Source organism: Pogona vitticeps, chromosome 4 (assembly GCF_051106095.1).
Source record: "Pogona vitticeps strain Pit_001003342236 chromosome 4, PviZW2.1, whole genome shotgun sequence".
Taxonomy (NCBI): domain Eukaryota; kingdom Metazoa; phylum Chordata; class Lepidosauria; order Squamata; family Agamidae; genus Pogona; species Pogona vitticeps.
Genome location: NC_135786.1, coordinates 107,950,988 through 107,963,771, shown reverse-complemented (window position 1 = coordinate 107,963,771; position 12,784 = coordinate 107,950,988).

Below are 12,784 nucleotides of genomic sequence, written 5' to 3'. Positions count from 1 at the left end.
GAGGTGATAAGAAGCAAGAACGGTTGTAGATAAAGACATTCACATTCATCTTCTCAAGCCAATTCTAGCAAAGTCGGGAAAAATAAAAGGTGGAGCAGCAAGCAGCAACTGACAGGAGAAAAACAGAACTTCTTTAGGTGAGTATATTTTAAAGGCTTTCTTCTCTCATCAAGTCTTCTTTACTGAGTTCATTCCCATGGCAACTTGAGTATTAACTATTTTGCTAACAGTGACCAAACAACCCTTGTTCTGTAGCAATTCACTAGCTCCTATTTTATTTCCTCCTTGTGCTAAAGGAAAAGAATTGTGATAATCTCTTACATTCTTGGAGCAGGTAAGGAAGTATGTCAGATGCTACACCAGAAAAAGAAATCTACATAGTAGGGCCATGTGGCAGAGGTGAGGTAGTGAGAACTGTGAGGTACTTTACCATGGATTACCTCTTTTTGTCACCTCGAGATCTGCGCCATACCGGGGGGGGGGGGGTTCGAACAAGGAAAGCAACATATATTTTTGTGCTCACTTTTCTTGTGGGCATGTTAATAGATGGAGGCTCCCACTTTTTGAATCGTAAGCCTGCATAGAAATATACTGTGTAAAGTGGGGTTAGCATATCTGTCAAATGTGTACATGTGACTGAACACATTTTTTTCTTTCCAAAGCCAGGCGATGTACACATTCCTAACCTCAAATAGTGGCAACTTCCATGCTTGGCCCAAAAGGTGTAGATGGAATAAATCAATTAGCAAAAATAATAACAACTAAAATTTTATAATTTCTCACATATCCATAATACCAGATACCACTTTCTATAAATATTATTCTTCCAGTTTCCATCTTCTGCTTAAACATTTTGTATTATGTGTGCACACTGCAGTGTTTCCATGCCAGCAGACCATGGCCTCATGCCACTCCAGTGTGCAGACACTGCACATGAAATGCACATTACATGGGTTAATAATCCATGTCATGATACGAAGCCCTGTAAAAGAAAGCAGTTCTGTATACTTGTGCCTCTTGTATTAATTGCCTCCTATTGTGCTTCCCAGAACACTGAGCATTGTCTCACTGACACCAAACCCTTGGGATGCTCAGAACCAGAATTTCATTTGACAATGATTTCCCATCTGGGAAACACACACTTTATAATGGCAGGCAACTCCCAGCAGTAATGCTAGTAGCTACTGTGAATGTTCCTTTAGCTGTGGGATTTGAATTCATCTGGCTTTGTCATGAAATAGTTTGAGATCTTAAAGTAAATAAGATGTTCTACTCCAATGGTCAAGACCAACACATTCCAAAATGCAGTTTTTCAAAAGCATGAGCTACCACAGCTCCTCTTCTAATACCTGCAGGAAATAATGCATCATTTATGGGTAGACTGTTGCTTGCTCAGGTTTTTTCCCCAAGAGTCTCAACCCCCAGCAGAAGTCATTATGAAAAGGCAGTCTGAAATACCTCAAGCAGAAGAGGTACTTCATGCAGCAGAAGTGTTACTGAAATACACATAAGTTAGGGTCCCCATGACTGGAACTTTTAAATTTGTTGTTTAGTCGTTAAGTCATGTCTGACTCTTCGTGACCCCCATGGACCAGAGCACGCCAGGCCCTCCTGTCTTCCACTGCCTCCTGGAGTTTGGTCAAATTCGTGTTGGTCGCTTCGGTGACACTGTCCAACCATCTCGTCCTCTGTCGTCCCCTTCTCCTCTTGCCCTCACACTTTCTCAACATCAGGGTTTTTTCCAGGGAGTCTTCTCTTCATGCCATATGAGAAATTTTCTTGAACATTTCTAGAGCTGGCAATCCCAGCCTATCAGATCTTTCAAAAAAAGGGGGAATTTGAATGTGCCCCAGGATGACCTTCCAAATGCCTCTTTTTTTTTTCCAAAATGGGGAGAAATCATTGTAGGGTAAAGAGCCAGGCATCAAAAGCTAGTTGAGCAGCATGGTACATTTGGAAGCTATCACAACATATGATCCAAAATTAAGTATGATTTTCATATAGGCTTATAGGCAACCTAGAAAAAACAGATAACATGCCATTGTTGCATTTTTAGCCCCTAGATCAAGTGACTCTTTCGCATGTCTGTCCATTACAATGATCAATTCATCTTTAGAAGAATATCACAGATCAAATACAAGGCCACAGCACCTAAACCCAATGGATCCAGTCCATCTGTATAGGTGGAATCATCAGGGAAATATGCCAATGAGAGTCCTACATCTTCCCTTCCTCACCCATGCCTAAAAGGTTGATTGGCACAGTTTTCATCTTACTTACAAAGCTATGTACCCATGGACATAAAGCTGCAAGGGAATAAATAGACCCCCCCCCCCCTTTGTACTCACTGCTTTGCAGATGTCACTTTCTGCAGCAGTGGCAGCAGCAGCGGCAGTGGCAGCAGCAGCGGCAGCAGTAATAAGTAGTAGTAGTAGTAGTCGTAGTCGTAGTATCCTCTAGCCACTTCTGCAGGTCTCCTAGGTGGTTTTCTGTCCATGCATCTTCCAGGATTGGATCTGTTTAGCTTCACCGGTAGAATTGTACTAATTCTCTTCAGGCTATTGTCCAATGTGTCAGAAGGAAGGATAAGCCATTTTTAAAATCCCCTTTGAACTGGGAAATTCTAGGTCCCAGTCAGTAATAACTTTTTTGAGTGGGGGGTAAGAACATTGAACAGATCATGGTAGTTTAACAACAGGAAGAAACTGAATCATTTGAACACATATATAACTAAAAATTGATTCCTGTCAGGACAGGATTCTTGGATCCATAGGTGTCATATCTAGGAAATGAGTATGCAGTGTCTACATCTCACTCACTGAAAGAGCAAATGTTATCTTGATGGTACTTCTGATTAGAGATGGGGACGAATAAAAAAATGGATTGGCTTTTTCGACTAAAATAGCCAATTCGTTAAATAGTCATCCATATTCATGGATTCCAGAGACACCCACAAATACAAAGGGATGAATATTTACCCATTTTTCTTTTTCTTTCGTATTGCCAAAAAAGCAGAGACCCATTCTGCCTAATGGCCATTGATCAGCAGATCGGTGGCTGAAAGGCAGCCAGCCACCCCCACAGCAAGCCACCCACACCCTACCCCACCACCCCTTCCTCTCCCTATCTTAGTCCCCACCCACCCCAATACCCCTTACCTTAATCACCACTACTGATGTCTCCATCTGGCCTCCCAGCCATGGCATGTAAAAAGGGAGTCTGACTGTCCTTTACAAAAATGGCGGTCACAGCTTCATTTAGGGTAGGGAAGCTGCAGCTGCCATCTTTGCAAAGGGCAGCCTGGATTCCCTTAAGACAGACTAAGCGGTGATGGGTGGTGGTAGCAGGGGGGCGGTGGCAGCTGGGGGGTGTGGTGTATTTTAAATAACCCCCACTAACTGACAGATAACTTTGTTTTTCGTGGCTTCATGGGGGCAATTTCGTGCTTGGTGAGTAGTCAACTTTTGATGACTCATGAAGTGGGACAACTCGCCAAAATGGTGAGTCGTCCCCATCTCTACTTCTGATTCAGTTCTATCACTTGAGGTCTAGACAGCTTTGGAGATCACAGTACCTTTTGCCATACATGATTTGTCTCATGCAATTACTTCTTGACAAGGATACTTTGAAAGAGTATTCCATGCTCTGATAACCTCCTGATTGAACCACTGGCTTATATTTCTGGTTGTCCTTGAAGACAAACCAGAACTTTCAATTACTGGTAGAACCATATTACAGTGACGCCTCACTTAGCAATCACTCCGTTGAGCGATGAATTTGCATAGCGAGGGGGTCCGGATTCCAGATTTTGAGTTGAAGGACAACTCCTTTGTAGTTCATGATTATAATTTCAAGACCTGCTGGGCGATCTTAATTTATTCAATGCCTTTGGAGTCCACCTTTCTTCTATCATGAAACTCAGGGCAAAGTACATGGAATTCCCAAGTGATTTCCCATCTAGGTGCTGATCAGCAAAATGGGTGCATCATGGGTTTTCAAAACACACTCCCTGGGACTTCAATGACGTATGATATAATCAAGCTTATTAAGGAAATCAAGCTCTGAGGTTTAAAAAGACTACATGGTTGGAGACTCTTTTGTGAGACTTATTCTGAATAAATGTAGTTTATGAATCTTAATGAATGGTTTTGATTTTATTATTTGAGATGAGTTATCTGTCCATAGTCATCCAAGTTTCAAAAAGGTTTGCTTTTTTTGTCTTTTGTTAGTTTTTTTTAAAACTCCCCCCCCTCCCCGCTGAACCCAAACCACCTTCCGAGGTGGTTATATAATTTCGTTGCAAATTTTGAGTGGCAGAAAAATTACTATGCACCTCAGTGGGCCCTGTCAGATTGGATTTTACTGTTCCACTGAGGGTGTTTTAATATAGGAAACAGAGTTCAGATTAGTGGCGTCAAATGTACAAAATCCCATTTTCTTTTGATGATACAATAACACACAGCAATATCGGATAAACACCCCAAACATGTACCAGTTATTGAATTGGAATGCCATAATATCTATGTTCATTATCACACATGCACTTGGGTTCTATGCATTCAGGGCCTGTTGCTAATAAAAGTATGTCCTTCTGGTACTGTGCCCCATCTTCTAAATGCACTGTGAAAAGACTTATTTAATGCCTGACCAACTCTGTCATCCTGGATGACTTCATTTAACATTTCCTTTTGTTGAATATTTTAAGTTTCCAGCCTCTGCCCTTTTCACTCTTTTTTAAAAAATCTGCTGCAGTGCATTTAACTATCTTTCTCAGCATTCTCCAAAAAAATCACAGGGGGACCTTTGCTTTCTTTCCAGAGATTGACTTTCATTTTCGTTCCATGAAACATACATTTCCTCTGTCCTTCTGCATGCAAGAAGCAAGAAGAAGCTTGTTCCCCGCTCCATAGTTACTTTTGATTACCTTGAGGTAGGGGGTGGAGAACATATCGTCCTCTAGTTTTACTGAAATACTCCAGCACTGCACAACCCAGCAGGGCGCAATGGGAAATGGAGTTTGATAGCACCTAAAAGGACTAGATTCCCCACTCTTTTTTCATGGCTGAATTTAGATATGACATTTGCCACCAGGTTGCAGCTGGGTCACTGATTTTTGTGAAATAAGCAACCAATGTGTTGGGAGAGGAAGCTTATCATGGATGTGATCCTGGCATAAGGGAAGGGGGCCTTAAAATGTTGCCAATTTGGCTAACCACTGCACTTGCTGCATGAAACACTTTCATAGATTTGACCTGGCCAAATGAGTGAACATCTGTACCTCTGAGCTGTAGCTCAAAAGAATGCGTTTGCATCATGATTTGATTTCTGGGACACATTGCCTGGTATCACAGAATAAAGAAATATAGATTTTCTGAAAGTTGAATGGTTGGGGAGGAATTAATGAAGAGGATGGGGGAAAAGACATTATCTTCATGCAGCACATAATTACCATATGCAACATATTGTCACAAGATCTGTTGATAATGAATCATTTAGATCAAGGCTAGTCTGTGGCCTTCTAGATATTGCTGGATCCCATCATCCAGCCTGGTCAAAGGTCAGGTGTGACTGCAGAAGTAGTAGCTCATTAGGACCTTGAGGCCCAAAGATCCTCCCGTCTTGGCTCAACTGACTTTTAAAAAGGCAGAGACTAATGAGTGCTGGTGGGCAATAAGCAGAGTGGCTAAATGAGAACTCTTGGCAATCAAGACCAGTGACTCTGAGAAACCAGGATCAGTAAATATACTCCGGGTTTTACTCTGAACTTTAAAGGAGCTATCCAGGTTACTGAACCCATCTGGGAGATAGGGTTTGGTGTCTTGGATAGTGCTTGTAAAGTTCAAATTGAAAACCAGAGTGGATTCACACAAATATCCTGCACACACATGCAGACACAAATATGTTAGAATCAACAGCCTCTTCTGCCTCCAGCTTCATTCTTCTCTTAGAACAGCAGGTACTGAAAGGGGGCACACAATGAGTATCATTTTCATGCCACACTTGTGAGTTTCCCACATCACTTCATTGGCCACAGTGGGAACAGGATGCTGGACCTTCACAATCATTGAGCAGAGTTGTTCCTACATTCATATAAATAGATGTTCAACATAGAGAGGGGAGGGAGGTGTCAGAGTGTTCTCAATTCCCAAATAAAGAAAGAATTCAACCCAGGCATCATTTCTCAGATTAACAATTGGAGAAATACCTGCAAGTGGTCACAAAATGACAAATTAAATGAGAGGACTTGTTACTGCCTGATTCATTAGAGCACAGTGACTTGATAACTTACACACTTCTTCATAATGCAGCCAAGGAGAGCTATTCTAGGAGTAATTGACAAATTAAGAGAAACTCATTCCCAGTCTGTTAGAAAATGACATTTGTGGCAATTTGCAGGTGCCCAGGCAGAAACCGCTTTAATAAATGTTGTAGACAGCAGATAGAGTGCCCTCTGCCTCTTCTTTCGCTCTCTCAAACTCATATCTGGATACAAATCATATCCAATTTAAGGACAATGCAGATGATTATGTTTTGGTCATGGGGAACACAACGTGACATACAAGAATTTTCAGTTGTTGGGAGTGGTTGTCAGCCTGTTCAAAGACTGCTTAACAAAAAAAAATGGATGAGATCTAGCAGGCACAGAACAACCATCAAGCAGAATGAAGCAGCTGCCTTTTGCCATAGATGTGGAGGGGTGCGATGTGGGCAGTCACCTGCTCTCAACAGACAACAGAGGATCCTGCCCTGTCACCATGGTTCAATTATTTATCTGCTTAGAGTGAGAGAGAATGCCACCTTGTTCTTGCCTGAGGGAGCAAAATATCTTGGACTGACTCTTGAGGAAAGACTTCTGGCTCTCAAATTGTATTCACTGGTACAATTGTGGCCAGTGCTGGCATTAAGGACAGGTGAGCGGAGCTGTCACCCAGGGCACTGAGCACTGGGGACATCAAACTGAGTTGAGCGGGAAACCCAGCTGCACTCAATGGGACTGGTGTTTTGGTTGGCTGGTTGTCTGTGTTGAGCTGTGAAAAGATAGGAACCATCAGAAATCAAAAGAATGTTAACTATGATGGTTCTGCTCTGTTGCATACAGGGCTGCACATTGGACCACACCATTGTGCAGGGGCTGAGAAAGCAAATTTTTGATAATGCTGTTTTCAGTGGATACTTGTAATTTTAGAATGAGCAGCACCATGTGGCAGATACTTCACTGGGATCCTAGAACTGAGGCAGCAGCAAATTAAAACAAAAACAAATAAGAGGTTGCTTTTTCTGGGCCCTTTTCACTGCTGGTGAAAAGCCAGTACACAACAGTCTGTTACCATTATGTTTTGCCATCTGCACTAGCCATGCAACAAGACTCTGGAGGAAGGCAACTGAGGCCATGTACCCCCAGACACCTGCAAACCAAAAGGGCCCCTTCCTCTGTTCTTCAGAAACAGAGATACAGTACAAAACGTTCAGCCACCTAGTTGTTTTATGAAAAAATAAGCCCACTTCTGCCTTTCAGTGCATTCAGGCAGTGAGTGAGGCCATCAGCTGTTCCACTGACATCTTAATCAAATCTGTCATATATTTAGAGATGTATAAATTGGAGTGTCCCATTATCTCTCAATTTTCTAGGTAAACGCTGTAATTCTGGGAACGCAGAGCCTGCTTGCTGGCAGGCAAGGTCTGTTTGGTAATGCCACCTACAAACAGTGTATAGAAATAATGGAGCTCTAGGAATGAAGAGGGGATAGAAAAAACAGTGTATCTGTGTAACGCTGGGTAAAAGCTGCTAGCACTATAATAAACTTTAGTATTTAACAGAGCTGTAACTAGCAACCTTGGCAGTCAGGATAAGTGGTCTTTTCTCCCACCCATTCCACCCTGAATAATGGACCCTGAGTTGCCCATGGAAAAGGAGAAGGAGAACATGGTTACCCCACACACCCCAAAAAAGAAAAGAATGACTGGGCTTTCAAAGAAAGAAAGAAAGAAAGAAAGAAAGAAAGAAAGAAAGAAAGAAAGAAAGAAAGAAAGAAAGAAAGAAAGAAAGAAAGAAAGAAAGAAAGAAAGAAAGAAGCGAATCGAATGTGTTGTCATTTATTTTCCTAACAACAGTAGATTTCCTTTTTCATTTTGGTGCCCTAAGACAATATCCCCGTTGCTTCACTATAGTTACAGCCCTTGTATCTCAAGTGCTGTGAACTCCTGCTGTACCTGCAGCAACAGTGACAGAATAGTATCAAGCAGGACCTGCAAATGGTACAACTCAATGTGGGCCGCACTGGTTGGGGGATGCTTAGATTTGTATCCCGAAAATATTTTTCCCTCACAAGTTTTAATGTTATGCATCTTAGTGAGTATCCAGGTTTGTTTTTTGTTTTGTTTGTTTTTTAAATCAATTTCCATGTTATCTTCCAGCTTAGCTGGGTGCTCCCCTGAGGTAAGCATGAGCTAAGGTGGTGGGGAGAGAGGACAGCTAGATGTTTGCTAAGCTTACTGAGGTCATGCTTGATATGGATCCTAGATTTCTGTATGTGGCTTCAAAACAATATGAAGAAATGACAGTCTCCTTTGGGAAGGGCTAACTGTTTATTTCCTCATCTTGGGAATGTGGTATGGCCCTTCGAAAGGTTTACTGGGACACATGTCCTACTAAGTTAATGCATTCCTACACCTATGTAAATGTCCGTAGAATTGTTTTATATTTCTATTTAGTAAGAAGCAGAGGTTGGAAAAGTCACTTTCTCAGAGTAGAATTCCATGTTATCATGACTGGAGGGTTCCCCAATCAAGATGTCTAGTACCCATGCTGATTGGTTGAGGGATTCTATGTTTTATAGTTTATAGAGCAACTTTTCCAAATTCAGTTAGAAATCTTTCTTTGCTGAGATATCAGCCACAGCGGTGGAACAAAACAGAAACTTGGGGAGAGAGTACAGAAAGGATTTGTATCAAGGAGAAATAGAAGCAAAATATGGGAGGGTAGGATTAAAGTAGCAGGCTAGATGACTCAGTGGTTTAGGTCAGTGGTTCTTAACCTTGGGTTATTCAGGTGTTTTTGAACTGCAACTCCCAGAAACCTCAGCCAGCACAGCTGGTGGTGAAGGCTTTTAGGAGTTGCAGTCCAAAAACACCTGAGTAACTCAAGGTTAAGAACCACTGGTTTAGGTTATCTGGCTGCAGAGCCAGAAGTTGAGAGTTTGATTTCTCGCTGTACCTCCCAGGAGAAGAGGTTGCTGATGTGGCCTTGGGCACGTTGCACAATCCCAGAGCACTCCCAAGAAGAAGGGAATGGTAAATCACTACTGAATACCCTCTCCCTAGAAAACTCTGGAAAGGTTCACCATAAGTCAGAATCCATTTGATGGCACATGATTATTAGTATTACAGTTACGGGGCTGGTCTGCCACATTGGATTGGCACATGATTCGAAAGACCAATAACACAAAGAAACACAATATGGAACAGGGCAGTCATGTTTGTCTTTTGTAGCAAAAAGAGCAGCAGGTGTTTTGGTACCACAAAGACTAAACATCTTAGTTGACATAAGTGTTCCTAAACTGCAGCCCGCCTCATGGGGTGCAGTTTAGGAACTCATGAGGTGTAGTTTAGATGCATAGGGTGTTGCTATCGATCATACATTTAAGTGTATAAACACATGTTGAAGGGTATAAATCTTATAAGGGGTGTAATCAATGGGGAAATAGGGGGAAAGAAATGCAAAACAAATGCATTTTTCCTACAAATGAATAGCAAAAGGCTACAACACTGATGAGAGTACCACCAAAAGCCCCTGTGTGTAATGAAAGGTCATGATTTACCTGCTATACTTCGCTAAACCACTGTCAGCAATTTAAATAGATGCTTTCCATAGTTGTTGGTTCCCCACTCCTGGTTTACAGTAATAGCGAATAAGTTTACAAAATGGATGTTGACCATGACAACAAGGCACATAAAGCATCAAGTGTGTCACTGGAGGAGCAGGAAGGGCTCATATTCCAACCTGAGAAAATGCCCCCCAATTTTTTTGGGGGGGGGCTCATTCCCTCTAGACCGAAAGAGCCATTTATTGAGGAACATGCACCAATACAATTGGCAGAGAATATACATCTTGGGAATAATGTATTTTAACAGCTACATGCCATCCTGGGGTATGTTTTCAAATTATAAGTATGGGAGGCTGAGCTGGGTACCCCAACAAAGATAGCAGCCCTCACCAACCTAAACATTTCCATGATTATTTGAGTAGACATAACAGCTACAGTATTATACACTGACTATACTTTGAGGTGCAGATTTTGTCTATCATAGGAATAAAAGGCTGTGTGAATTGTTCAACAGAATTCATTTATTTAGCCTTGAAAGAAATTTTTTTTACAAAATTCACAATTCGTAAAAAAAATCACACAGTCTTGTCTAAACTTAGCAAAGTTTAAAACATTAACTATGGCTCTTTTCTCAGGTAATATTTACATATAACTAGAGATCTGGGAACAAACAAAACAAACAAATGTTCACAGAAGTTATCCAATTTCCAACATTTTGTCTTGAATCCACAGTGGATTCCACAGTTTTTTCCCCTCACATGGAAATCCGTACATATTTCACTGTGTTTTTCTCAATGCATGCATTCTCTAAACATTTTTGAAATATCTGCATTTTTTTCTCATGTATTTGTGAACATTTTTCTGTATGTATTTTTGATGCATGATTCTGAACGATTTGAAACAGAGACAGCAACAGGATAAATAATAAAGCAACAAAACGCCTGGTACAAGAGCTACTAAAAGTGAAGGGGGTTGAAAGGTTGTTCAAAACCCATATAGAAGCTGACAAAAGGAGATCTGAAGATTCACAGCATATCCACATACAAGCATGTGGTCACCATTTAGAAAGTCTTGACTCTAGTGCACTATGAACTAAACATGTTCAATAGTAGGCCTATAACCAATGTGTTTGCCTTTTATTTTGGGAAGTGATCAAGAAGCTATGTATCTTTTCCACTGCAAGAGTGAAATGTTCAGATTGAATTTTAAAGAAGAGTAACACTTCCCTACTCTCAAAAAAATAAGCAGCACAGCTCTAAGCATGAGACTACTGTCAAAATTGTGGCTTCACAGAAACATTATAGTTTTGTAAACTGAAGATTAGCATGCTTGCTACTGCCCTTCACATCCAAGGACACAGAGGATTAGGCACTACAGCAAATATATGATATTGTATTGATTTTCTTCTTCTTCCTGTGAGCATATTTTTTTTCCAAATTCACACAGAGGTGTGGTACATTTACAGAAAAAGAAAAAAGACCTTTGACAAGAAAAGAGCAATTTTTCAGTAGAATGAGTCAAAGTACTGCTTCACTGCAGGGTCTACATTTACCACTGAGCTTGCTGCTGCTAGTGCCCTGCTACTCCGTGAAAAGAAACACAAAAATGCTCAGGTACTTAGGAGAGGCAGGCAATGTGTCACAAGTAAATCACCACTAAAGTAAACCCATTGGGATTAATGGGGTTTAGAGAGGAGCTGATTCACCAAATCCTCACTAATACAATGGGCATACCATACCATAGTGTGACCTACTTTATGAAGTAAGAGGATTTCGGACATTGAATTAAAAACACCAATTCATGGGGTAATTCCTTTTGTGTCTGGAGTTGTCTCAATAAACTAAATCAAGTAGATTTAATAAATGAAACTATGTTGTTGTTTTTAAACCTCTTTTTAAATCTGTTATAGCCATCAGCATAAGTGGTGTTTTCTCAATTGCTAAGTTTATTTGTGCATAATAAAAAGAGAACAGAGAATTTTAAAAGTATTTTAAATAGATAAATGAAAAAAAAAGTTACAGTACAAGAGTGAAATATGTGTAGCCTAAACCGGAATTTTATCAAATAAGATTGCATGTCTTGAAGACACAAACTGTCATTATTAAGGTGGTGCATTTTGCAAATTCATTTGAAAGCATTTCAATAGGATACGTCAATCTCAAATCTATTATTTAGTTACTGATACACTAATTGTAATGTTCCTATTCTCCTGCTATCTTCAGATTGAAGATTACTCAGAAAGAGAACTCCAGCATTACCTGTGACAAGCAGCAGAACGAAACATGCCAGTAAAGTGAGTTCATTCATATCTCCCTCCCGCCCTTTCCCTCTCTCTCTCTCTCTCATTTCAGGAGGGGCTTTCTTAGATACTGTATTTCCTCCTCTTCATATTTTTTGTCCTACAGTCAAAGACTTGATGATCATTATTTGGTACTTCATAGTTTTTGGCCCTGTATTGGAGGCAATGGAATGCTGCTGATCTATAGCCTTAAATCTGGAGAAATAAAGGTTTCTTAATGCCACCCATAGACAAAAGGTTATCAGAGAATGAAGGAATTGATCAACTAAAAACTATATATTTCTTTCTGTTCTTTCTTTCCCTTCTTTGGGTGGCAACATTTATAACCCACTTTTCAATGAGAACAAACACCACTTCTCCTTGACAAAACCCACTGAGGTAGGTCAGGCACAGACAGGATGATTGGCTCAAACTCACCCTCTAAATAGCATGGGCCAGTGGGGTATTAAACCTGGATCACCAAAGCACCAGGCTAACCTCCACATTCACATTGAGATTCCTGTGTCACAATAGCAGTTAAATGGAATTTCTTTGCAACATTGCCACCCAGAGTAGACTATCTGTCTAGATAAGAGGGGTATAAATCTAATTAATTAATTAATTAATTAATTAATTAATTAATTAATTAATTAATTAATTAATTAATTAATTAAATAAATAA